General features: G+C 49.3%; 1 protein-coding gene across 6 annotated transcripts in view; it reads right to left on the bottom strand.

The window, feature by feature from the left end:
- Positions 1–27,350, bottom strand: part of TNFAIP8 (TNF alpha induced protein 8) — a 139,532-nt gene that overhangs the window by 19,904 nt on the left and 92,278 nt on the right. The window contains exon 1 of one of the 6 annotated variants that reach the window (XM_006162342.3): positions 27,230–27,248. The exons of 3 other annotated variants lie outside the window; for them this stretch is intronic. The gene's annotated coding sequence lies outside the window, so the exon portion shown is untranslated. Of the gene's footprint in view, positions 1–15,378; positions 15,426–17,045; positions 17,065–27,229; positions 27,249–27,350 lie in introns of those variants that run through there. 2 more of the 6 variants (XM_006162341.3, XM_006162340.3) reach the window with 2 other exon arrangements.

The following is a 27,350-nucleotide window of genomic DNA, read 5'->3' as shown; positions in this document are numbered from 1 at the left end:
CGCGTATGTTTGCGAACAGACAGAGACAGAGAGAGACAGAAAGCGAGAAATCCCCCCCCGGGGGGATGGCCATGCCACAATCCCTTCTCCTCCATTCTCCTCTTAGGATCTTGGGCATGGACGCACACGTGCCAGGCATGAGTTTAAGCCACCGGGTCTGGGACATGAACCGTGGTCGACTACGTGGGAGTTCAGCGACATAGCCATTACGCTAACTACTGGTCCCGCTTTTCCTTTTTTTAATCTACTGCTTTTCTCCCCTGCCCTTTGCCAAAACATACAGAATAACTAGCTAGTTTTGTTTGAGTAAGTGGCCATATTTAGTTAACTCAATCCCTGCAGCAAATGTTCTGGAATCTTCCATGCAGATATCCCAAACCCATTTGTTTGAGTATTTTAGGAGCAGTAACCTCTTGGCCTCACTTGGGCATTTCTCAAATATGCTTCTTGGCACGACCACCCAACATTCCCGTCAAAACCGTTCTCCAGTAACTGTGTTAAAACGTTAAGCTAGTCAAGCATTTTACAGCCATGTCAACATCCCGAGGCGAGACCCAGTCAGAGGTAAGGGCAAGGTAACCCAGGATTTGCCAGGTGCTCAACCACCTCATTTCAACATCAAGACACTCTCAAACTCTGAAATTCTAGAATCAAACCCTGCAAAAAACCCCAGAGATTTACAGAAGCGGTGTTGTTCACCACTGGGTATTTCCAGCATGGCATTTAAATTTTCTGTGAAGCGTACTTTTTTTTTTCAAGTTTCTTTTTTACTTATATGTGCTCGCTGGAAAGAGACAGAAGGAGGAAATAGATTGCACATGTAGGTATTATTAAGAGAGAGATACCCCCAAGAGGATCTTCATGCTGTGACCCACCTTCTTTGGATCTCCCAGCATGCTCAGGGAGGACCCAGGAAGGGAGCCGTGAGACCAGCTGCAGGACACACCACCACCTCCGGGCCCTGCTCAACCCCGTTTCTAACTTCCCCGCCCGCTGGCGCTCCCATCCCTCTGTGTCACCCTGATCAGGATGGCTTGCAGATGCTGTAACCCAAACACCACGCTGCTTGGCCTGCCCGGTGTTATGCTGGTCTCAGGATTGTGGTTCATGTTTCCTGTTTCTGATTCGCTCTGAACAACCATAAGATCTGACCAAAACAGACCCACGTTCCCCAGGACGACAACGAGCTTAAACTACTGTGCACTATGGCTGCCTCCGTTACAAGATTCCCATTTCCAGTTCACAAGCTGCTTAGCCAGTTTCACGCATCATTTTCACTTCCTGGGCTCTGCAGACATTTGCAAGGGGGACCTGTCTACAGAAGTAAATGTGAGTTATTTCAGAGCCAACCCACAGAACTCCTACACAGGAGTCAGGAATTCCAGATCCCGCCCACATGTACCTGTATGTCCGAAACCAAACAGTGCATGTGGGGTCTGTGGACTTTAGAAATAATTTAAGCACCAATTACGTATTATCAGTGAGGTTCTAAGGAGGATCTGCACGGTGCAGTGGGCAGGTTAAGAGTGATAATGATTTGTTTTCATTACACTTATTATTTGGTCACAGACTTCAGGGAGCTACCAGTGGGTACCAAAATCTCTCTGTTATTTTTGTAGAAGTGTCAAGTGGGTCACAGACAGGTGGCACATTTCCAAATATATAAAGATCCTAGGAAAAAGTTGAACTTGGGGTCTCCATATTAGCCTGGGACCCTACACAGCCAACAACCTTAGGGCAGAAAGGCCTTCCCCCAGTCATTAATTCACTCATTCCTTCTTTCTTTTTTAAATTTTTGACCACAGGGCACATGCACTTGCCAGAGAGGGACAGAGAAAGACAGTGGGAGGGAAAGTGAGAGATCAGCCCCCAGGGATAACCATGCTGCAATCCCTAGTCCTTCATGCTCCTGGGATTTTGGACACGCATGCACATGAGGCTGGCATGATTTCCAAGCCACCAGGCCCAGTGCTCAAACCGCGGTCTGCCCTATGGGAGTCCATCGCCTTAACCACTACGCCACCTGCTGGCCCTCATTCTTTCTTTCGACGTATTTTTATTGAGCACCTATTGTGTCATGCCAAGTGCCAACTCTATGGAAGCACCGAGTCGAGAGGAGGGAGACCTAAGACACAAACAAGCATGCATAAAAATGTCGAGCAGTGACGAAGGCTAACGACAAGGCGGCGGCCCGGCAGGTGCAGTGGTGGTCGAGGTGCAATAGTACATGGCCGACTGAGGTTCGCGTCCCATGTTTCCTGTTTCTGATTCGCTCTGAACAACCATAAGATCTGACCAAAACAGACCCACGTTCCCCAGGACGACAACGAGCTTAAACTACTGTGCACTATGGCTGCCTCCGTTACAAGATTCCCATTTCCAGTTCACAAGCTGCTTAGCCAGTTTCACGCATCATTTTCACTTCCTGGGCTCTGCAGACATTTGCAAGGGGGACCTGTCTACAGAAGTAAATGTGAGTTATTTCAGAGCCAACCCACAGAACTCCTACACAGGAGTCAGGAATTCCAGATCCCGCCCACATGTACCTGTATGTCCGAAACCAAACAGTGCATGTGGGGTCTGTGGACTTTAGAAATAATTTAAGCACCAATTACGTATTATCAGTGAGGTTCTAAGGAGGATCTGCATGGTGCAGTGGGCAGGTTAAGAGTGATAATGATTTGTTTTCATTACACTTATTATTTGGTCACAGACTTCAGGGAGCTACCAGTGGGTACCAAAATCTCTCTGTTATTTTTGTAGAAGTGTCAAGTGGGTCACAGACAGGTGGCACATTTCCAAATATATAAAGATCCTAGGAAAAAGTTGAACTTGGGGTCTCCATATTAGCCTGGGACCCTACACAGCCAACAACCTTAGGGCAGAAAGGCCTTCCCCCAGTCATTAATTCACTCATTCCTTCTTTCTTTTTTAAATTTTTGACCACAGGGCACATGCACTTGCCAGAGAGGGACAGAGAAAGACAGTGGGAGGGAAAGTGAGAGATCAGCCCCCAGGGATAACCATGCTGCAATCCCTAGTCCTTCATGCTCCTGGGATTTTGGACACGCATGCACATGAGGCTGGCATGATTTCCAAGCCACCAGGCCCAGTGCTCAAACCGCGGTCTGCCCTATGGGAGTCCATCGCCTTAACCACTACGCCACCTGCTGGCCCTCATTCTTTCTTTCGACGTATTTTTATTGAGCACCTATTGTGTCATGCCAAGTGCCAACTCTATGGAAGCACCGAGTCGAGAGGAGGGAGACCTAAGACACAAACAAGCATGCATAAAAATGTCGAGCAGTGACGAAGGCTAACGACAAGGCGGCGGCCCGGCAGGTGCAGTGGTGGTCGAGGTGCAATAGTACATGGCCGACTGAGGTTCGCGTCCTGACCCAGGGGCTTGAAAATCATGCTGGGCTCGTGTGTGTACATGCCCGAAATCCCGAGAGGAGAACAGAGGACAGGGGATTTGGGCATGGCCATCTCCTAGGGGGGTGATTTCTCACTTTCCCTCTGTCTCTGTCTCTCTGGGCAGCACATGTACCCAGGGGGGTTGGGGAAGGCCTTTCTGAAAAGGTGACATTTGGGCAGAGACGAAGAGAAAGCCAGGGGAGCCACTGTGACTAGTGAGATCCCCACAGTCTTTCCCAAGTCCCACCACTTCCATGAAGCCTTTCTTGACTACCCATTCAGAAATGCTCTGTCCTGTCTCTAACACATCTCAAAAACGCCTTTGTATCTTATATATTCACTTCGATCTTCCCAGAAAGTAATCTTTGCTTGGTTGAAATGTCTTATTTATGTCCCGCTATAATAAATGTTTGATGAATATTTAATATGTATCTGCTGGATTAAATAATTCGCAGATTGTTTTGCCAGGGGAAAAGAAGACAAGGGAGGAATAGTGAAGGAACGCTGCTTTTTATAAAATGCAACCAAAATGAGTGCATGTAACTCAACGATGTTACTATCAATTGGGTAATGTACTTCAAATCATTTTATGTAAGCAGTAAATACGGTAATGTAACCCTTTGGGAAAAGTTTACTGTAATGGACCATTTCATAAGTAAAGGCAGACATCCCCAAAATATTCTGCTGAGAACATTTGGAACTGGTAAGAATTAATGAGTAACCCACACCACAAAGATAATAAGATAATTCTATCTTTAGCATAGATGGTACTTGTTCTAAGATTTTTATTTTTTATTTTTTATTTTTTGAGAGGTTTTTGCTATAGGGCGTGTGCGCTCGCCAGAAAGACAGAGAGAGACATAGAGACAGAAAGCGAGAAATCACCCCCCAGGGGGGGATGGTCACGCCACAATCCCTTCTCCTCCATTCTCCTCTCAGGATCTTGGGCACGCACACACACGCGCCCGGCGTGAGTTTTAAGCCACCGGGTCCAGGACACAAACCACAGTCAACTACGTGGGAGTCCAGCGACATAGCCATTACGCTAACTGCTGGTTCCCGTGTTCTAAGATTTTTAAAAGAGGCAGTTTCATTAGGATTAATTCATAAGAAACTGGCAATTTAAAAAGGCACAAACCCTACTTCTCCTTGCTAATTTGTTAACAAAGGAAACGCTGGAAATTAAGTTAGGCCATAATGCAGAATCTTAAGTTTTATACTCTGCCTTAATGAAACTGGCTAACTTAAAATAATAAAGCCTAAAAGACCCATTAAGACAAAAAGCCTTGTTAAGCAACTTTATTCCTTTGATAATGACACACACTTGGTATACAAAACTCATTTTTCAGTTAGAGAAAATAACTTACAGACCATTACGGGTCGTTGTCTGGTAAGGACTGGAAAACGCTCCCCTAAATGTCTTGCCGTCTCGGAGACGAATTACTTCCTAACGGTAGATATCTGGATACGATAAACTCTGGTTAAAAAACAGAACAAAACCAGTCGACCTCACGAGTGATTGCCGAATGACAGAATCAGGCTCTCTCTGACACACTCCGGCTGTGGCCAACCTCTGCAGCTTGCCCTTTTCACCCGCTCACCTGGCGCTGCAGGAGTGAGGCCACCAGCCCATGGAGGCCTCTCTGAACGGCCCTGCTTCCAGGGATGGACGAAGGCAAGGAGCCCACAGGAGGAAAGGCAGGCCCGGAGATCAGTGCAGGGTGACGGCATGACCCCAGTCACTCGTGGTCACTCGCTCCCTCCCAGAAAGGTGCTTTATGTTGGAACTGGCAAATAGCCATCCAGGAGTGGAGGAGAAGGACTCGGTGTGGCCGTGCCCCCTGGGTGGTGATTTCTTGTTTTCTGTCTCTCTGTCTCTCCAGCGAGTGCACACACCCTATAGCAAAAATCTCTCTCTTAAAAGAAACAAAAACAAACAAAAAGGTGACAAACTTATAGCTGTACTGATTGGGTCTCTATAGTCTTTTTTTTTTTTAATAAAATTCACCATTGTAACTCTTTTGAAATTCATTGATTTTTATTCCAGTCACTGTGTTGTACAACCGTCGCACTTCTATCTGATTCCAGAATGTTTCCATCATCCTCCAAAACGGAACTCTCTAATGTTTTCATTTTTGTTTTTGTAGTTAGTAAAAAACATGTGTGAGTTGGGGCCTTTCACACAAACATTCACATTTGTGGCTTCTCAGAAAAAACCCTGACCTTCTGGCAGGACTCAGGGGAGAGTGGGAAATCTAGGTCTTTTCCCATTCCCAGCCGGCCATTCCAGCACCTGCGTAATCCCCACTCCTGCGGCACTTCCCAGTGAGCCCCGATCCCGGCTAGACGCGTCCCGTGCCACTGTACAGACAGCCCTGGTCCTGGGCTGGGCCAGAGGCTCCGACAGATACAGCCCAGGGATTCTGCCGACTTCTTCACTCACCTGTCTGTCAACACGTTTTGTATTTCCCACCAAGGACCTTGGCTGAAATCCCGCTCTCCACCTGAAAAGCTACCCTATTGCTACCTAAGCAGTACCGGGGGCCCTTGCCCTTTGAGTTCCACCATCTCGTTTTCTATGTATTACCTGTATTTGCTGCATTAAAAGATAAAATTACTTAAAAACGAATAACTTGATAAAGGTTACCACAACCAGAATACACAGGGAACTCAAGCGGCTTACCCAGAAGAAAAAGATTAACTCAAAAGATGGGAAAATGAGCTGAATAAACAACTCTCTAAGGAAGACATACGAACAGCCAAAAAGCATATAAAAAAACGCTCAACATCCCTCATTACAAGGGAGATGGAGATCAAAACCACAATGAGATACCACCTAACCCCAGTCAGAATGGCGAAGATTAAAAAAAAAAAACAAAAAATGCTAAGTGCTGGAGGGGACGTGTTGAAAGGGGAACCCTCCTCCACTGTTATTGGGAATGTAAACTGGCCCAGCCACTGTGGGGAACAATATGGAGGTTCCTCAAAGACCTTGACATAGAACTACCATATGATCCAGCAATCCCACTCCTGGGTATCTACCCAAAGGACAAGAGAGCACTCAGTCGGAAAAGCGCTTGCACAACTATTTTCACGGCAGCCTTATTCTTCATGATTGCTAAGACATGGAACGAACCCAAATGTCCAGAAACAGATGAATGGATTGAAAACGTGTGGCACATATACTCCATGGAAAACTATTCAGCCACAAAAAACAACAAGGCCCTAGAATTTGATAGAAAGTGGACGAATATGGAAGATTTGTTGCTGAGCGAAACAAGTCAGGGTATGAAAGAGAGACATTGTATGTCTCCACTTAACATATACTGACTGTCTACACTCTATGGTAGAGACTGAAATACTGGAGGACATAAAAGCATTAAAAATTATTATGGACACTAGAGACAACTGGAAATAGTGTGGGAGGGGAAGAACGTAGGAAGGAAAATTGGGGGGAAAAAGAGAACGCTAAGACATTTGTGGGACACAGATATGGTTTATTATCTGTTGATGAGGACATGTACAGTATTCTCAGCTGGGCTGAACTGAGGTGTAGATCATGCTGGGTAAAGTCTCTTTACAATCTAAACGATGTATAGCCAGTTAAATGTATAAATAACAATTTAAAATAGAAATAAAGTAAAAAAAATAATTAATTCATTTTTTAAAAAAAGGTTACCACATACATTCTATGAATGGTACCTGGTATTCCTAAATATATTTTAATTATAAAAACAATGAAAAAATAATAAAATTGGTTCAATAATGAAAGCCCACCAACACATCAGTTTCTGCTGCGGCTGTCTGACAAAGACCATGGCTCCAGGCTCCCTGTGCAAAAGGCAGTGGGTGAGCAAGGGGGCAGCGGCCTCTAAGCGCTGGAGGAGAGCCTTCTCCGCAGGATGCGAAGGGCTGCAAGGAGACCCACAGGGACTCCTCTTCCCGTGATGTGGCTGAAGAGGACTGACTCCTTGCCCGGGCCTCCAAAAATCACCCACTGAACCCACTGGCACCAGCACCACACCTCTCAGACTCTCCGAGGTGGCTGGTGCTGGCATGCACCCACCCTTCCCAAACTCCGTGCCAGCACCAGCCACCTCGGAGAGTCTGAGAGTCCTTCCTAACCCTCTCCAACCCAGGTAAGCGTCTCCCCCACCGGACTTACTCACACGCACGCTGGGAACTCCTCTAACCTCCACTCCTTGAGGCCAGCCATGCTCTCCCACAGCCTATGTTCCTGCTCTGGCGAAGGCCACCTGCCCCTGGTCAGGTCCCGCATGGGTCTGTCCTGATGTCTCTGGTGCAGAGTTTCAAAGTGACTGCTGCAGATTCCAGTCCAGCTTCTATAAATGGGAATATGCCTGGCAGATCAGGTGCCAATGCAGTGAGAAGCCCTGGGCGACACGCCTGCTGCTCCTGCTCTGACACGCGGGGTCTAACAGGAAGCCAAATGCAATTACTACCCGGCAGTCAGTCTTGGTGTGCTGGGAGCGGCTCTACTTAGGGTACCATCTGTCTGAGGGGAGAGCCGGTGTGACTGGCAGGCTGGGAAGGAGCAGGGACAGTGTCCAGGCTGTTTCTGGAGCCCTGCAGAGGCTGCGCCCCACGTAACGACTCCAGGAGTCACTCATGTTCCAGAAGAACGCATTCACACTCTAGGCCCCTGTGGCAGGACCACAGACAAAGATCTTCAGAAAGAAGGAAAAGTGTTAACTAACACAACCGTTTCAGAAGGATTAAGGTACGGTTTTCGATGGTCGATTTGTATCTTCAGCATGTCTGGATAAACTTTCTAAAACACTGGAGCCCTTATAAAACCTGCATACGCGGTGTATTAATGCCTATCTCACACGGCTAGGAATGTAATCTCTGTCTGGAGTCAAATAAAAAAAGGAAGAAGAAAATTTCAATAAAGTATGTTGTCTTTCTCCAAAAAATGGTTTTTAAACGTTTGCCAGAGGGTGTGTGAACACCAGGAGACAGAGGGAGAGAGGGGAAGTGAGAAAGCACCCCCCCCCCATGGAGGATGGTCACACACAATCTCTTCTCCGTATCTTTGAGATTTGGGCACCCCTGCGGGCACATGCAGGCTCTGCACAGCTCTCAGACTGCCAGTCCGAGACTCAAACCAAATATTCAACTTTGTGAAATCTAGCTGCCTTAACCACCATGCCAGCAGCCGGCCTCAACTCTTCTTCTTGATATGATTTCTAATATTCCTGTCACTGTGACAGGCAGAAGGTATCTTAGAAAAATAGTATCGAATTTACCTCAAAGATGTGAGACACTGTATATGAAGGAACTTAAAAAAATTCATTTGAGGGACCAGCAGTTGGCTTGGCGTCATGGCTATGTCGCTGGACTCCCATGAAACCAACCACAGTTCAAGTCCTGGACTCGGTGGCTTAAACTCACGCCAGGAGCGTGTGCGTGCGTGCCCAAGATCCCGAGAGGAGAATGGAGGAGAAGGGATTGCAGCTTGGCCATCCCCCCTGGGGGGGTGATTTCTCACTTTCTGTCTCTCTGTCTCTCTCTGTCTTTCTGACAAAAGCATACACCCTATAGCAAAAACAACTCCAAAATAAATAAATAAATAAATAAATTCATGTGAAAACCGAATTAAAGTAAAAGTTCATTTTTAGTACAAAAAAAATTTGCAATCCACACATACTTTTTCCACACTACACATTTTCCATGAACTTTTGGAAGACCCTTAGTATTATAAAAAGTACATTTGGAGGGAAATGAATCAAGTCTTTGAATGTGCGATTTGAGTCAGTTTCTAAATATGAACATTAAATCCACCCTAACAGAACAGTTTCCCCTTGAACTAGTGTCTTGGTACTTTGTCAATTTACGTCATGCAGTCTACCCCTTCTTTGAAAAGGATGGTGAGGGGATTAATGGATCTGCCAAAAAAGAACTTTTTCGGCATCCATCTTTAATGGCTTTTGTTGATCTTGGAATGAAGGAAACAGATGCTAATGCTGGATAAGCAATGCAGCCTCATGCAGTATTTTAAGCTGTCAGCTGCACAGTTCATCTTTACAGAGGCAACCAACAAGTGCTTCTCTGTACCTTTACTTCCCCAGAACACACCCAAATGCCAGGACGCCACCCACATTCCAGTGCAGGCCGTGGTCTGCAGTAAGTTTACGAAATGAATTCTGCCATATTTTCCTTATTAGTGAATCAGAATAAAATCAGTTTCCACTATATCCTACAGAATAAAATGAAACCAGTAAACCAGTTTGCCCTACCAAACGTTAGGAACTGTTTTTTAAATAAGTGTTTAGAGACTCTACTAACATTGAAAGGGAATTTAGGGGCCACCAGGTGGTTAAGGTGGCTGAATCCATGAATGGCCGTGGTTTGAGTCCAGGACCCAAGGGTTCTAAAATCACACTGGGCGCATGTGCGTGTGTGCCCAAAATCCCGAAAGGAGAATGGAAGAGAACAGATTGTGGTAGAGCTGATCTCCCTGAGGGATGATTTTGCACTCTCCCTCTCCCTCTCTCTCTGACAAGCACATGTGCCCTATGGCAATAAAATATATATATATATATATTTTTAATTCGTGAATAGCAAATATCTAGCACTATGAGGTAAAGTATTTTTCTTCCACTAAGTTCACATTACCATGAAACACAGCAATATTAGATACAGTCAAGAAAAGGAAGCTACAGAATCCTTGGATTAAAATTCCAGGTTCCAAATGTAGGCCTTAATAACCTCATAGCTAGCCAAGGTTTTAACAGCATCTGGTAAACTACCAACAGGTCAGGCAATGGGTCATCCTCTCTCAGCTGACTTTGGCTCCCTGCATTCTGTGTAAAGGGAAAGAATCCGAAACATTTTTACATATTTTTAAATCACTGGGGTAGCTGAGAAGATGCTCAGAGCCCTGCCACAGGCTGGTGCTGGGTCAGCAGAGGGCTTCCCACAGCTGTTCCTCTGCCTGCACATGCTGAGCAAGGGCCAGTGTTGGGGGCCCTTTGGGTCTCAGAGGCAAGATTGTCCTTTCAGACACAACTTAGAGCCTTTTGACCACTAGCTTGCTATTCCCACCCATACCCGATAGCCTTCAAGGCATGTTTGTACATAGTTAAAGATGGCTGACAGGGCCAGCAGGTGCGTGGTGGTTAAGGTGCTGGGTCCCACACAGCCGATTCTGTGGTTTGAGTCCCGAATCTGGACGCTTGAAAAACACACTGGAGGGCCGGTGTGGGAGTGCCCAGAATCATGAAAGAAGGGAAGAGAAGGGATTGAGGTTTGGATCCCTCTTAGGGGGTGATGATTTCTCACTTTCCCTCTTCCTGTCTCTCTGGCAAATGCACATGCTCTCTAGCAAAAATCTAAAAATAAATAAGTAAATAAGATGGTTGACCCCTTTAATTTACTGTTAAAATGTGATAAAGTCCAGTTTTGTCTTGTGTGTATAAACTGAAAGGGAAGCTTGGATTTGGAGCCCAGCTCTTGAAATCATTCAATAGAGGTTAAAGGCCTCCTAGACACAGCTCAGTCTTCCCTCCATTCTCTCACCTATTTCTCTGTCTTCCAGCCACATCACACCTTTCTCTTCTCCAATGTTTCTCCTAAAAACTGCTATGTAAGTCAGACTTAACCAGTGATAACTAGTAATAGGCTTCTTTAACTCTCACGTGTTGATCTGCATTGCAGAAGCACTCCGTGGTTTTCTGGGCCCTCGCCACTAGACTTCAAACGGCTAGAACCTGAATGCAATTCGAATGATTGGAATGGAAAGATGTATTTGAGGTAAAACAACAAAAAAAAAAACCACTGGGGAAAAAAAGGGGGGCATTCCAAAACGAATTGCCTAAGACACTCCTTTTTCAGTTATTACCACAAGACGTGCCAATGGTGATCAATAAGAAAGCATGCTCGACCTCCCCTTTGAAAGCTCTCTTCAGGGTCCACTGCTTGTCAACAGAGACAGGAGTTACCCCACTGCAGCCACCATCGACCTGCACATACTGGGTCTGGGTAAGGCCACCCCTAGGCATCTGACTGCTCTGAGCTTGGGCTCAACACCGTGATCTGAAACTCAGACTAGGAGACTGTCACCCACAGGGGCTCAGAAGGGACCGGCAGGAAGGTCCTACCAGGCCTTCCTAATGCCCCCACACGCACAGGGTGTTAGCATATCACTGTGGTTCTGGCGGCTGCTGGCACGCTGGATGGTGAAACTAAACCAGCTGAGCACAACACCAAAAAACCAGAGGCAGAACAAGTGTCAGCCTTTGAGTGAGCATGACTAGTATGAAAATTGCAAATATTTTAATTCTAAAAAAATAGTTTCTGCTCTGGACCACGTGCGCCAATCCTCACACTTGGGCGATGTCCAGCATTTTCTGTTTGCCTACAATGTGCCCATCACCACAAAAACTACAAGAGTCTTACAGCCACTTCCAGGTTCAAGGGCCCTGATCACTCCAAAGCTAAAAGAAACGAGTATTTCAGAGCAAGGAATTGTCTTACTCAGCGCAAGTTGTGGCTTAAGGAAAAACGTTCCCTTTTTTCCCTGGAAGCATCTTACTGAAACAGGTCTGTGGTATACACAGGAGTCCTGCATTTTCAGAAAGCCAGATTGTTTATCGAGCTCTAATCCAAAGGAAAAAAAGGAGGAGTCCACACTGAGGACTGGGAGGACAAGCATTTCCGGGTCAAGCAGTGCACTGCCCAAGGTCAATAACGGTGACCTCATTCTTGATAAACTTGCAGCTTCAAAATTCTGTAAATGAAATCTAATGAACCTCTAAAGGTGGCCCAAAGAATCATTATGACTCCGCCCTAACCCAAAATAAACATTTGCATGCATTTTGTATTTTAAATCATCTTTACAGAAACTGGGCACGGCTGGCTTCTCATTTGAAAAACAAATAGAAGCTCAGAGACTAACATTTGCAGAGCTGAGGATTCAGAGAGAGATGCTTTATTGTTGTGAGAGGTGCTCTCGTAATAAATGCTGTATCTGAGAAAGATTATTTTAAAGTTAAGGGAGGGAAATTACATTATTTAGGGAGACAGTGAGAAAAAATTAAATATAAAGTGACTTTCTTGCTAGGCGTGCACTTGCCAGAGAAGCAGGGAGAAAGCACCCACAGTGGGCATGGGGCTGCTGCCATCCCAACTCCATGACTCTATCTTATTGGGTTTGGGCACACATGTTCGGCTGTTTTTCACGTTGCTGGAGCCAGGATTCAAACACATGGTCGGCCAAATGAGACCCAGCTCCCTTAACCACCAGGCCATGGGGTCAGCCTGAAGTTTTTATTTGTTTGTTTGTTTCAGAGCTTTTTGCTATTGGGCACATGTGCTCGCCAGAAAGACACAGAGAGACAGAGAGACAGAACGCGAGAAATCACCCCTCGGGGGATGACCACGCCGCATTCCCTTCCCCTCCATGAGAGGCTCTTGGGCACGCACACACATGCACCACAGCGTGTGTTTCAAGCCCCCAGGTCCAGGACTGGAACTGCAATCAATTAAGTGAAAGTCCAGAGACGCAACCATTATGCCATCTGCTGACCCCCTGAAGTTAAAGTCCTCAAACAAGAGCCTTAGGTACAAGGTATCAAAAAACCTCTTGGTATCTGTAAAATAACATGATTCTTCCTAGTTGCTCAGGTACCACTTGACCAAAAAGAGTCTGAGAATCATGAGACTGATTGGAAATAGCTTTGGGGGCGGGGGAGGGGGAGATCCTCCCTTCTGTGGGCCTTCGATTCCAGAAGACAAGTCATGGAGCACATGCAACTTGCTACCTTCCATTTGAGATGAGTGTTCCACAATGCCAGCTGGTAGCTTGGTGGTTAAGGCACTGGGGCCCACATGGCTGACTTCATTGTTCAAGTCCTGGGCCCCATGACTTGAAAATCACACTGGGCATATGTGTGTGCATGCCCAAAATCCTGAGGGGAGGGGAGAATGGAGGACAAGGGATTGAGACATGGCCATCTCCCCCGGGGTGGGTGATTACTCTCTCTCTCCAGTAAGCACACGTATCCCATAGGAAAAAAAAAAAAAAAAAAAACTAAACTAAAAATAGATAAGTAAATAAAAGATTTCTCCACCTTGATTTAAAAGGAGCTGAAAATAAGAGGTAACAAGGAGAGAATACTGACTCTGGCTGATTCTCATGACTATTCAGATAGTCTTAGTTCATTTTTAGAAACCAACAAAACATGGACACCACGAAATAAGTTTCAATTTATACAGAAAACGTCAGTTGAAGTGACAGCCTGGGGAGAAATAAGAAAGCCGAGCAGTTGGCTTTGACCTTCAACGCTGATCGGACATGCTGATGTGAGACACACACATTCTGTCCAGAAATCCCCCTCTTATTTTTAAGCTTGGAAACTGGTTTGTCATATCTATACTGAACGCTTCCTGTCCGAGGGCATGCCAGTGGCAACCAGCCGCCAAGTTTAGCAGCAGCCTACGCTGAGTCAACTGAGTCATTCATGGAATAAAAAACAGCATTGAACCTGAGTCAACTGAGTCATTCATGGAATAAAAAGCAGCATCAAAGATGAAAAACAAATCTAGTATCAGAAGCTCTATGAGATACACAATGAAAACAGGTTCGACCTTTTCACAAAATAGGGAGACGGCGTTGTGGGAAAAAATGGGCAAGGAACAACAAACAATACTACCCTCAGAGACCACGTGCTGGAAGGTTCTGTGGTCTTCTAGCGCCAGCACCAGCTGTAATAGCTGTCCACTCCTGTTCTCTGCGGACACACAGTCCAACTGGCATTTGACATCCTCGCTTACAGAAATGCTCGGCTACAACTGTGGAATGAGTCCAGGAACTAAACCACAACAAAAGTCAATGCCTTACGCTTTTCTTTTGGTCCAACTACATTTAAAGGGTCACCAAGAACTACTGGAAAAGGAATGTCAAGGGCTGAGATAGTCAGGATGGCTAGAGCCTGCCACCGTGAGCATGCCCAATCTCAGCTAAAACATGGGAAGTGTACACTTTATCCACTGGTCTACTGACCCCCATGTTATGTCAAGAACCCATTTTGGGGGCCAGTAAGTGGCATGGAAGCTTAGGTGCTGGATCCCACATAGCCTACTGTGTGGTTTGAATCCCGGATCCGGCAGCTTAAAAATCATGCTGGGCACATATGTGTGCATGCCCAAAATCCTAAGAGGAAAATGGAGGAGAAGGAACTGCGACATGGTCATCCCCTCTGGGGAGTGGTTTCTCTCTCTCTCTCCTACAAGGGCATGCACTCTATAGCAAAAACAAACAAACAAACAAACAAACCTTAAGAACCTATCTTGGGCTATAGCTTAGTGATTAAGGGAGCTGAGTCTCACATAACTGATCACCTTTCCAATCCCTGCCCCAGCAACGTGAAGAACACATTGGCAAATGGGTGGCCCCAATCTCAACAGGATGGAGAAATGGACGAGAAGGAATGTGACCACCTCCCATGGAAAATGCTTTCTCTCCCCCTCCCCCATCTTGATTATGGTGAGTGTGTACACCCGTGACAATTTTCTTAAACAAAGAAATAACCTGAGGCCATCAGGTGGTGTGGTGGTTGTGGGTGGTGAACTCCCACACGGCTGACTGCAGTTCGAGTCCTAGACCCGGTGACCTACTTTCTTACTTTCCCTCTCTCTCTCTCTCAAACTCTGTCCTTCTCTGGTCGCAATAAAATAAATAAAGAAAGTTAAATGGAATCATTCTTAAAACAGAAAGAAAGAAAGAAAGAAAGAAAGAAAGAGAGAGAGAGAGAGAAAGAAAGAAAGAAAGAAAGAAAGAAAGGAGGGAGGGAGGAAGGGAAAGATTTTTTTTTAGCCCATCTTTGGAAAGAGAGGAAAACAATGAAAAGATTGCAAGCATGACCCTTTCTCCAGCAACCCTGAGGGCTGTGTCAGGCTTCAGCCAGGCCGCCTCTCCCAGCAGCAATTATAACCTACCTGATTAACCCTTGCACATGTTGCAACAAGTCAGCCGAAGTTCCAGAAAAACAAGGAAGGGCTCCCCTCCTCCACACTCTGAAGCAGATGCAGAGGGGCAACCCCAGCGCAGGGCGGAAGGGGCGAGGCCAGGAATGTTAAGCAAGCTCCTCTGTCCTTCCAGGGTTATCAGCCTGACCATCAAGTCAGAGCTGTGGTCCAGTGAGCCACATAATTGAAACCAGTCCCACCTATAAAGCCCTCCGCCTGGAATTCTTCAGTGAGCTGCTTTCCGTCAGCCTTGTTAATGAGGGAAACCCAGAGAAGTGGGGAGCGAGGGGGGGGGCTCCCTCCCTTTCTGACCTTCCAGAAAATACAGAGCAGAACGCAGCCGCCAGCTTGGACACCAACTCCACAGGCTGCACTGCCACTTTTCCTGCCCTCCTCCGCCACTGCAGGCCGTCTGAGCAAGGCATTCCTACAGCCCAGGAAGGAAGCTCCCACAGCACCAAGCCAGCCCACACCTTGGCTCCTGGCTGGCCCACTGAGCAGCCAACACCAGCAGCATTCCTCCGTGGCCGGCCTTCCTCGGCCCGCATTGATCCTGAAGAGCCGGCCCAAAGTCTGCCTGGACTTGGCAGGCCTGCGCTGTCCCCTCCTGCTCACTGCACGGTCAGAGAGTGGACGCGGCCTCGTGCCCACCCCACGCTGCTCACCTCTGCTTTTGCATTTTAGAGTTTCCTTACCTGACTGCCTCTCCCACACTCCTCCCTCCTGGAAGCTCAGCAGCAAACCTGGGTCCTGCCTGCGGCTCCCACCCGCGAACCCTCCCTCCCTGCTCCCGTGAAAGGCTGAAATCTGCCAGAGCCACTCCCCGCCCCCCTCTGCTGTGCGAGCTCCCAGCAGCCCCTTCCCTTCTCTCCACACACTATGGCCACCTGCCCAGTCCCGCCTCCTGGGGAGCTCTCCGGAGGGGCTCCTTGTCTTCAATGACCCCCTTCCTCTGAACGCCCGAGTCCAGGGTTTAGCCGTGTGGACCTGAGGAGTGCACATGTTCATCTCGGCTACTTCGTAATGACTAGCCCGTCCTCACCGTAACCCTGCAAGGTGACAGCGGTTTACCAGTGCTGGCCAGTAAGGGCTCTTTGACCACAGCACTTCACAGGACAGAACGCTCTTGGCTCAAGCACACTCTTCCCTGCTTTTTTTATTTTGCCTTTTTTTAAAAGAGGTTTTTGCTATAGGGCACGTGTGCTTGCCAGACAGACAGAGACAGACAGAGAGACAGAAAGCGAGAAATCAACCCCCCCAGGGGGATGGTCACGCCGCAATCCTTTCTCCTCCATTCCCCTCTCGGGATCTTGGGCACGCATGCACACGCGCCCGGCGTGAGTTTAAGCCACCGGGTCTAAGACGCGAACCGCAGTCGACTTCATGGGAGTCCAGCAACACAGCCATTACGCTAACTGCTGGTCCCCCTCTTTCCTGCTTCTTAAGAGAACAGGGAATGCGGACTCCCTCTCAGACAGGCAGGTCCGGGCAGGGCGGTCTTCGGCGCGATTATCAACCTCATTCACACACACTTCCTGCAGGAGCTGTCTGCGCAGAGCTTCCCGCGCACGTGGTCCCTTCAGCTGGCACAGGGGCAGGCCCACCAGCGCCCTGCCACCAGTGTGGCCACGACTCACCACCTTGGGAGAAACTGGACACCTCACAGCATGCTCAGCTTACGAGGTGGCCCAAATCCGGCTCACTAGGTTAAGAGCCCGTGCCGAGTTCCCGACTGCCTGCCGAGGTAGGCAAGCCCGGCGGGGGTGGCAGTGGTCTTCCAAGCCATGTGCTTGTGACGAGGAAGGCAGGCCTCGGGGAGGAAGAGACGGCGAAAGCAGAGAGACACTCTAAATGGAGTGGCCCAAGCTCCTCCTGGCAGGCAGGGCTGTGCGATGTTGGGGTACTAGAAGAAATATGAATCTGGCCTTCAGCCCCGGCTCCTGGGCACGGTCCGCGAAGCCCTGAGAGGATTCTCCATGGCGGGAACCACAGGGGCGCCTCTCAGTTGCGAAAGTCATGGCGTCATTTTCTGTGTTTCTCTGCAAAAACGTGTGACTTCCCCGACGACCCAATAATATCTGTGATTAGTGGCACAGAGTTGCTATAATCCCTGGAATTTCCTGAGTGATAAAAGCGGGAGAAGCGTCTTTTTTTCTTTTTTTTTTTTTGGCTACAGAGCATGTGTGTTCCCCAGAGAGAGACAGACAAAGACAGAGAAGGAAAGTGAGAACTCACAGTCTAGGAGGATGGCCACGCTGCAATCCCTTCCCCACTCTCCCCTCAGGATTTTAGGCACACATGCTGGGTGTTTTTCAAACTGCCGAGTCTGGGACTCAAACTGCACGGTTGGCCATGTGGGACCCAGCTGCCTTAACCACCACACCACCGGCTGGCCCCAAGAGAAGCACCTCCTGTTATTCCTAATAACCACCTCACAATGTTACTATCTTGTGTTAATAAGGTGACTCTCCCCAAAATGGGGACTGGTGACCCGGGGATCAGAGGGTTGGAACTTTCAGCTGCCACCAGATCTAGCCCTCCTAAACTTCGGAGAGGGGAGAGGGGGTGGAGATTGAGTTCAGTCACCAAAGGCTGATGGTTCAGCCACATGGGGAGGCTCTGGGAGGGGTGGTGTCCTTGAAAAGGGCCAGGATGCTGGGGCTCTTCCCACACCCCATCCTACCCACCTCTTCATTAGGCTGTGTTTTGTGAGCTGCTCTGGCAAACCAGCGAACCAAAGTGTCCTAGCTGGCTGACCAGTGCGGACCTGGGAATGGCGTCTAGAGGGGTAGTCTGTGGGCCTGAGCCCTAGTCTGTGGGGTCTGCCCTAGCTCTGGCAGCCAGTGTCGGATGGAATTAAATGGTAGGACACAGCCCTGGCTGGGCCCACCGAGCTCACAGTTACTTAGGGCACCCTGACAGCATCTCCTGGCTCCCCCGGCTCCTTGGAAGAAAATGCTCCTGGTCATTTATAAAATGAAATCCTGTTTGTCAGCACAAAGCTGGAGAATGCATTACCATGTAAGTCCGCAGATGATATTATATACACAAACATGCCCCACGCACATCTTTAAAACCATAAATCCCGTAAGACATCAGCCTCATAACACAGGCTTTGTGCGGTCTTCCCGAGTCCAGAGCAGCACTGCTGAGCAAGGCACCCCCAACTCAGCGGCGGGTCATTCGGGGCGCCCTCCAGCCCTGGGCTACCGCATCTTTGAGGTCTGTGCGCCCTCAGGTCAAGATCCAGGCAGTTGCTGTTTTGGAGATCTTGGCTGGTGGCTAGGGGCGCACATGGTGGCAGGCCCACGGCCACTTCCCAAATGCACCAGGCCCAGCCCCAGGCCCACAGAGGCACCTTCCTGGGAAAGTGAGGCTGTGAGATGCCATCTGCTTGGCAACATGCACCAGAACTAGACCTCCCACCGCAGGGGCGTGCCACCAACTCACACACCTTCTCCCTGGTACCAGCGTGCTGACCCAACCAGCAGCCTCAGAGCTCACCTCCCCTGCAGGATAGTCTCTACGGAATGAAAACAAGTGAGCTCACCGTCTGATGGCCTTTCCCTCGGCCTCCCACTGCCAGAGCTCGGGATCTAAGAGGATCTATTTGAGATTTCACAACGCCTCATCTTAGATTCTCCTGAAGTACACACAAAAGGTGAAATAGGAACTCTTGTAAGTGATCGAACATTCCACGTAGGTTTTGTAAATGCCCCCAAAAGGCAGTGAGTAACATGGACGCCAACGGATCAGGCCTGCCCTGTTCTCAGATCTCAGGTGGAAGTCCACACACTAAAGCCTGTGTCTGCAAACATCGTGGCTTGCAAAATGTGCACTCCAGCGGGTAGGAAGGGCTTGAAGAGGGGCTCCCTGGGCCTCGGTGCCCCACTCTGAATTGAGGAAGTTAGATGAAAGGATTTGCAAAGCTGCTTTCAACTCTAAATCATGCTTCTACATGCATACAGAGGGGGAGTGATTTTAATTACAAAGGACTTCCCATGGCAGACCTTCCTTAACCATTACTGACAGATATACGGTAACTTAGTTTTAATTCCACTGACCTCAGTGCATTTTAAGAACAATTCACTCAATGGGGACCAGCAGTTAACGTAATAGCTGTGTTGCTGGACTCCCATGTAGTCGACTGCGGTTCGCGTCCCAGACCCGGTGGCTTAAAACTCATGCTGGGCGCATGTGCATGCATGCCCAAGATCCCAGGAGAACGGAGGAGAAGGGATTGCGGCGTGGCTATCCCTCCTGGGGGGGGGGGATTTCTCACTTTCTGTCTTTCTCTGGTGAGTGCACGCGCCCTATAGCAAAAATCTCTCCAAAAAAAAAAGAACAATCCACTCAATGAAGAGAAGTGTACATATGACCACACTCATCTCCCAGTTTCCACACTGCTCACATGGTTCTCACGATGACAAACTGTAGACGAAGAAATGGTAGGAGGCAAATCCAGCCTGCACCGTCATGGAATGAAATCACTGGGCCCTGAGAATTTCTGGCTTCCTGCATTCTCTCCCACCCGCCCACGGTTAGCTACTTCCTGGATTACCAGTAGCTGGGAGCACAGATTTAAAAAAAAAAAAAAGAAATTATTTTATCTTTCTTTATTTATTCATTTTAATTTGACCAGAGAGGGACAGAATGAGAGAGAGAAAAAAAAGAGGGAAAGGGAACATGAGAAAGCAAGCCGCCAGGTCCAGGACTCGAACCGTGGTCAGTCATGCAGGAGTCTAGCACCCTTAACCACCACACCACCTGCTGGCCCCAAGCAGAGAATTTATTCATCCCTGTTATCCTGCCTGTCAATGGCATCAACATTCTGGAGCAAGGAAGGTATGGTGAGTATTCAAGGTTGACGACAATTTCCAAAGCGAGGAACAAAAAGTCCCCAATGCATTTAAGTTTACAGAGCTGGTGGTGTCAAGCCACCAAGGATGTCCACACCAGAGACAGTATGACAGATGGACCTGTCACTCAGTCCTCGTTGGCACACCACACTCGAAGGCCAATGACTACATACAAGGAAACAGGTCAAGTTCCGTGTTCAAGAGCATGTGTCATAGGCCAGCAGTTGGCATGGTGGTTAAGGCACTAGACTCCCACATGGCTGACCACAGTTCAAGTCCAGACCTGGCAGCTTAGAAATCATGCTGGGTGCATGTGCATGAGTGCCCAAAATTCTGAAAGGAGAATGGAAGAGAAGGGACTGCAATGTGGCTATGCCCCCAGGGGATGCTTTCTCACTCTCCATCTCTGTCTCTCTCCAGCAAGTGCATGCACCCTATGGCTAAAAACTAACAAAACAAAACGACAACAACAACAACAAAATCCAGAACAACAGAAAAAGCACATATGCTGTTCCTTTTACACCATGTATGACTCAAGGCCAGCCATGCCGAGGGCCACGCGTTTCCGCAGCTGGAGCACCGTTTGAACCTCTTACCTCTTCATTCCCTTTGCAAAGCAAGGGCTGGGGAAGGCAGGGACCAGGAGAAAACCGGAACAGTAATGCTCAGCCCGAACAACGGCACATCGGCCTAGGACTCGTCTTTGCAGCCCTTCCTTAACCATTCCCGACGCACACGTGCAGGACCGCGTCTTGTTTAACGCAGCTTACAGTTCGCTCCGAGAACAACACCCTCAGTGGAGACAGGCTCACGCAGGACACGCTCATCTGCTCGGATGCATGGAGTCCCTGACGTCCTAGGGTCCCTGTCCCTTGAGTGGGCTTCAGGCACTTCTCACCCAGGCCTGCTGGGCTCCCGGGTCTCCCACATCGGGGCAGGACGCCCCGGGTGTGTTCCTGGCCAGCTGCCGGGAGGAGGATGGTGACCGGGGCCTGGGATCCTCTTTCTTCTTCACACCTGGTCTCTCCACTCCGCAATCCTCAGACTGGGACACGTGCAAACCCAGGGTGCCGAGGGCACCTTCCCAAGTGCCAAGCCCATGGAGGGCAGGGCAGGGCAGCTCTGCGCATCGGGGCGAGTGCTCACAGGCTGAAAGCCTGGCTCGTGTCATGTCCCGACGCCCTCTGTTCAGCTGAGCAGCTTCAGGTACAGTGTTTAACCTCTCTGATCCTCGCCGGCCTCACTGTTCCGTGGAGTGAACATAAAGGGTTACCCGACACGCACTACATGAGATAATAACCCCAGGGTGCCTGGCCCCGCCTCTTCCTGGCATATGGAAAAGCTGGATGTGTTTTAGCTTCAATGCAGTCTTCGGTCTTCAAGGAAATCTGAGATGCTGGCAAGCTACTCTGGACCCTGACCCCCGTGATCAAAGACATACGCTTACACTGCCTCTGCCATTAAGTACGTTACAGAAAAATGTAAGGAACCCTCCACAGCCTGGCCCTCTGTTGGGAAGGCAACTCTTCCTACAGAATCAGACTACACGACTTCTTTGCAGTGCTCTAAGAGGCTCTGCCACACCATGAATTAATTCGCTTAATAAGACTTTACGAGGGCCTCCTACATGACAGACTCTAGGTCTCGCACTGGAGATTCAGAAAAAAAATGACTGGGACCAGCAGTTAGTCTAATGGCTATGGCGCTGAACTCCCATGTAGCCGACTGCGGTTCGAGTCCCGGACTTGGTGGCTTAAACTCACGCTGGGCGTGTGTGCGTGCATGCCCAAGATCCCGAGAGGAGAATGGAGGAGAAGGGATTGCGGCATGGCCATCCCCTCTGGGGACGGGGGGGTGATTTCTCGCTTTCTGTCTCTCTGTCTCTCTCTCTCTGTCTTTCTGGCGAACGCACGCGCTCTATAGCAAAAAGCTCTCAAAAAATAAAAGCGCATAACGACAGAAGAATACTAACGACCACGATGCAGACGGACACTCAGCATGATGAAGGAGGTACGGGGTGTCCTGAAACGCCCTGTAGGGACATGTACCCCAAACTGGGTCTGGCTGGAGATTCTCACACTCGAGGAAGGGTAAGAGAGTGGCCTCAACAAAGGACACAGACTCGTTGGGCAAGGGAGTAACACACAGGGCGGCCCTTGGGTGGGACGGCCCGGCTGAGCGGGGTGGTGGCATCTGCCGTCGTGTTGGGAAGCTGTGTGGGACTCCTCTCAGGCCCAGCCTCCTGTGGCCCACATGACGTACACCGGGCTGCAGGGCTGGAAGCCATGTGCCGACTCAGCTCAAGTCCCCGCCCAGTCGTGCTGAACACACGGGTAGGCACATGCGTGGCCGGGATCTGGCAGGCCGGAGGGCTGGAGGACAGGGATCACATGGCCAGCATGTGATCCTACGAATGCGCTCCTCTCTCTCATGAAGGTGCACCGGCGCTACCACTAACTACAAAGTACGTTTTTTCCTTTTGTTTTTAGCTTTTCTACAGGGTGTGTGTGCTCAGGGTGGGGGGGTGCAGAAAGTGAGAAGTCACCTCCACAGTGGGGATGGCCACTCTGCAATCCCTTCTCTATTCTCTCAGGATTTTGGGCATGCACACACACCCAGAGTGTTTGTCAAGCCACCTGGCCCAGAACGCCAACCGCATAGCCAGCTACGAGGCATTCAGTGGCCTCAGCCTCCACCTCACTCGATGGCCCAAAAAGTACAAAACTTGCTTTTATTTTCTTTATTTAGGGTACAGGTGTTTGCCTGAAGGTACACGTGCTCACCAGAGAAACACAGTGAGAGGGAAAGTGAGAATCACCTCCCAGGAGGAATGGCCACACTGCAATCCCTTCTCCTCTATTCTCCTCCTGGGATCTTAGGCACACACACACACACACACACACACACACACACACACGTACCCAGCCTGAGTTTCAAGCCACCGGGTCCGGGACTTGAACTGCAGCCGGCCATGTGGGAGCCCAGCAATGTGACTGCTACACCATCTGCTGGCCCCAGCACAAAAAGTTTTAAAAAGCAATTCCCTTCCTATTTCGGGGAAGGCCCACTTTGCAGTGGCTTTGAAGCAGGAGTCAGATCCTGTCTCCACCACCAAAGCTCGAGGCAGAGGCCCAGCTCCCCACCGCACAGAGGGCGGGCACAGCGCCTAGCCTAGGCCTCCAGGTGGCTGCCTCTAGATCTGATGCTGTTCAGCCACATCTGGAGTCCCGGCAGTGGGAAAACTGAGTGACAGGGAGGCAGTGAAAGCAGCAGATGGCCTCCCCAGAGGACGAGGACGAGGACGAGTGCGTCCCCTGCTCGGTACACTGTTGGAGGGTAGTTTCCAGCCTCTCTGCAGACATGCGAAGTACCTGGTCTCCTTCCAACAACTTCTCACTTATCATAGCAGGAATCCAGGTCTATTTCTTGCACCTGAGAACCCTGAAGTCCGAGGTGGTTATTACAACAATCGGGGTGCAAATGCTGAGGTCTCAAACCTCAGGCAGCTATGAGGGAGGTAATGAGAAGGACTGCATTCAACATATGAGGAGGACTGGCCAGTGGCGTGGTGGTGAAGGCAGCTGGGTCCCACGTGGTCAGCTGTGCGGGTCGAGTCCCAGACCTGGTAATCTGAAAATGCATCCAGCACGCCTTGTGTATGCTCAAAATCCCAATAGGAGAATGGAAGAGAAGGGAAGGCAGCACAGCCAGCCCCCAGGGGATGCCTTCTTGCTTTCTTGCTTTCTCTCTCATGCACATGCCCTATAGCAAAATTTTAAAAATGCAATATGTATATACTATACATCTTAATTTACTAAGTACACATGTATACACAGGTGTGTGTGTATGTACATGTACAGAGAAGGAGGAAGAGCTGGGTCTTGGTGACGTGCAGCAAGCAGAGGATAAGAGGGCAAAGTTTCAGCAACAGAACTCTGGTTTGTACAGAAGCCAGAAAGAGGGCTAGCGTTGTCAGAGGAAACGTGGAAGGCAGATCAGGTGTGCAGAGTGGAAGAGGCTGGGTTCAGCTCAGACCTACGGAACCTAACGGGCTGTGGACATGCAAAGTCTGGCGTCTCCCAGGAAGCTGGCCACACAGGTGGTTCTCAGGAGTTGAAAACGAAACACCTAGAAGCAGAAAGGGACACCAGGAGAATGCAGTGTCACAGAACCCAGGAGGGACTGCAAGACTGCAGCGATTCTGGTTTTCTGGTGCCAGATACAGGAAAAAAGATGAAGAAAATTCAAGTAAGATCAGGACAAAAAATATAAATGCACGTGGTATGTCACTGATGGATTTGGCAAATGTGATTTTTGTGGCCTGGTAGAAAATGAGACTTCAGAGGCATGATAGATGATGAAGCGTGAGCAAATAGGAATCATAAAGTATTTTTTAAAAAAGTTCAGGGCAAGTTCTATAGCCTAGTGGTTAAAGGAGTCAGATCCCATAGAGCTGAGGCCGGTTCAAATCCCAACCCTAGTGGTGTGAAAAACACACAGGGTGTATTTGTGGATGTGCCTGGAATCCCAAGAGACAGAACTGGAGCGGGAGGACTTGGGGAGTGCTTCCTCCCTGTCTTTCTGTTCTGTCTGGAGGACACACACGCCCACGACCATGCGAAGAGAAAGTTCAGCTTAAAGGAAAGCTGTAATGACTAAAATTGGACTAAGAACACAGGCTTACCAAGGATCAGGGAGGGAGGTTATTTCTCTATTCTGTGATATCTAATGAGCATCTCTTACTGAGTCGGCCCAGAGATACGGTGGGGATTCAGACATGGTCCTTCCCTCAAAGCTGTGGGCCAGTGAAGAGCTGTTTCCCAGTGTGGGACGTGCCCGTGAGAGAGGGACAGATGCTTGGGCAGAGGACCACAGCGGGGCCTGCTCTAGGTCGGGTTTGGAAAAAGGCCTCTGAGGAACGGGCCAAGAAAATGGGGTCAGGAGGAAGGAGACCCGGAGACAGTCATGTGGAGGGGAGGGCGTGAACAGAGTCAGGGTGGAGCAGCCAGATCTCAGCTCCCTCTGCCTCCCGGTCTCCTGGCCTCCCCAGGCCTGCCATGAGCGATGACCGATTTCCTGCTGTGAACTGTCACCCACACTCGCCCTGCCTGTGTCTGTCAGCAGGTGCTGCTCCTACCCTGAGCACCTACCTCTGGCCTGGGCTCCTCCTCACCGGGGACCCCACACCTTTCCTGGCTCCTTCCCTTCTGCACGGCGATGACTTCAAGCTCGTTCTGGAACATCAGCCATTGCTGGTCCCTTCTCCCCTCAACGTGGTTTTGTCAATTTCTGGTACCAACACAGCGATAACCAGGGTAAAGGAGCCCAGCTCTCTCTCTCTCTCTCTCTCTCTCTCTCTCTCTCTTTCTCTCTCTCTCTCTCTCTCGGTAGAGGTTTTTGCTTTAGGGCACATGTGTTCACCAGAGAGGCAGAGACAGTAAGAGGGAAAGTGAGAAATCACCCCCATGGGGAATGGCCACCACAATCCTTTCTCCTCCATTCTCCTCCCAGGATCCTGGGCATGCACGCACATGCACCCTGTGTGAGTTTCAAGCTACCGGGTCCGGGACTCGAACCTCGGTCAGCCTTGTGAGAGTCCAGTGACATAACTGCTACGACATCTGCTGGTCCCAAAGGAGCCCAGCTCTCTTGACACTCCCCACCAGAAAGATCCTAAGCGATTTCAACTGCCATTCATTTTTACTACTTCATAATTAATAAATCTACTCATCAGGAAGCAACTCAATGCCAAAAGTGTGATCATGACTATCTCCTCCGGAAGCCTCCACCCACGAGCACGGCTGCGGTCCTCCCTCCAACGGCAGTCTCCCTTCTTCCCACAGTCCCTGTGCTTTTCTACTCATTTTATGTCTGGGCATCTTAAATTCATTCAGCGTTGGATAAATTAAGGCCTGAATGATTTTCCTGTTCCATATTCAAGCACAGCTACGTAGTCATTTGTAAGCAGCCAAAATGAAATGGATTCTTTAGGAGGTGGCTCTAGGCTGAGGACAGAGGTTCAGGCCCTGGCGGGAGGCCAGCGCATTCTAAGCTATGGTGGTTTAACAATATCCCCACTCATTGGCTTCCGCATTGGACGGTGCCAGCCTACAAGGGCTTCCGATTCGACCTCATACAAAGTACACTGGTCTCTCACTGGGCTTCAAGATAATGACTTACAAGTATCTTCCTTCACAGCACATCAGGCATGAAGCATCCGAAGGCAATTTTCTCGCAATACTGACATCATGAAGGGCTCGTGGCTCTCTCACACTAAATGCAATACAAAAGGCCGCCAGGAGAGGGGAAAAGCTAATTATAATTGGAGGGGAAAGGATTAGTAAGGATAGAGAAGACACACGAGTAATGTACAGCCCGGCTCCTTCATGGACTGCTGAGTGGGGGTGGCTACACAGTGTTCTAGATCAGAGCCAGTAACCAGCCTAGGTGACACCACTGGGGACAGTCACAGGCTGACAGCTCAAACTCCGGCTTGGATTTCCCGGCAGAACTCACAGTGCTAGATCTCCTTGGAGAGCTACTCCGGATCCCACCCAGTGGCTCCCATTTAAAACTTGAGCACCTCAGATTACTTTAAAACAAACACTGGGCTTGCTTCAAAACGCAGAGGCCAGAACGTTGGTGGGTTGGTGGCGGTTGCAGAATGAAAACAATGGCGAGGGCAGGAACGAAAGGGGCAGAAACCTCTTTGCACTCATGGGCAGGAGGGTGCGGAGGGAAGGCCCTGAGTGCTGCTGGAATAACGTACAACACACACTTCGGGGAGCAGTTTTCCCACCGCGTACCCACTTTATTCTTCCCAAGAGGGAAAGTGCCTGAGAGGTGCCCTGAGGAGGACCTTAGGATGCGCGCCAAGGTCACCGCTGGCTTCTCGGCTGCACTACTGACTTCTCAACTTTCGGTAAATTGTTGTTGCAAACAAAGAAAAGAAGCGCACCCACCGGCACACAGCCTCTAAAACGGAGGCCACGCAGAGCAGCAGATCCCACGGTGCTCCTGGTCACCTTCATTCGGGACAGCCCCCCCCCCCACGGGCTCCCCCGCACCGCACACTCCGGTAGA

Source organism: Tupaia chinensis, unplaced genomic scaffold (genome assembly GCF_000334495.1).
Source record: "Tupaia chinensis unplaced genomic scaffold, TupChi_1.0 Scaffold139897_1, whole genome shotgun sequence".
NCBI lineage: Eukaryota > Metazoa > Chordata > Mammalia > Scandentia > Tupaiidae > Tupaia > Tupaia belangeri.
This window is presented reverse-complemented; position numbering and strand designations above follow the sequence as displayed.